We start from the raw sequence: 659 nt of genomic DNA on the forward strand, positions 1-659 counted from the left end.
GGCCGCTTGGCCCACCCTCCTGCTCCGACGATGCTCAGCCCCAGATCCGCTGCCACCCCCGTGGGAAGCAAACCAGCCCCGACTCCCACCCCAGGCAGTGTCGGTCGGCGTTTTGGTCCCAGACGCTGCCTTGGTTTCCGCTGGAGCCTGTCCCGAGGCGCAAGCAGGACCTAAAAGCCTCCCAGTCCCGAGGGCTGCCACCGAAGCCGGGCTGCAGCTCGCGGTACCCCTCCCGAAGGAAGGATGCTGCATCGCGGGATGCTGTTACCAGCTCCCCGCGCAACCACAGCACACAAGGGATGGGGACTCGTGTGTACCTTAGGGTGGGTTAAAAAAGAAAGAATGGAAAAACTTCTATTAATCTGGCAAAATCAGGGCTTAGCATATGAGGATTAAGCAAAAAATGTGGATTCACCCGTTTTATTCCAGGCTCGCGCTGATGCGAGGGCCGTGCAAAGTCTCCCCAGGGCACTCAGGGTGAGGTGCCCTCCCAGCCCACCCGTCCCTGGCCACCGTCCCCTTCACCTTGCTGGTGCCTGGCCCGGCTCTGCTGCCGCCAGATGGGAAGGGAAGAAGTGCCGAGCGTGGGGCCTCTGCGTCTGCGTCACGTCCTTGGGACGCGGCGGTGGCGGCGGGGGATCAGGGCCAAACTCGGCTCC

Source organism: Aptenodytes forsteri, unplaced genomic scaffold (assembly GCF_000699145.1).
Source record: "Aptenodytes forsteri isolate BGI_AS27 unplaced genomic scaffold, ASM69914v1 Scaffold415, whole genome shotgun sequence".
In the NCBI taxonomy this organism is placed as follows: domain Eukaryota; kingdom Metazoa; phylum Chordata; class Aves; order Sphenisciformes; family Spheniscidae; genus Aptenodytes; species Aptenodytes forsteri.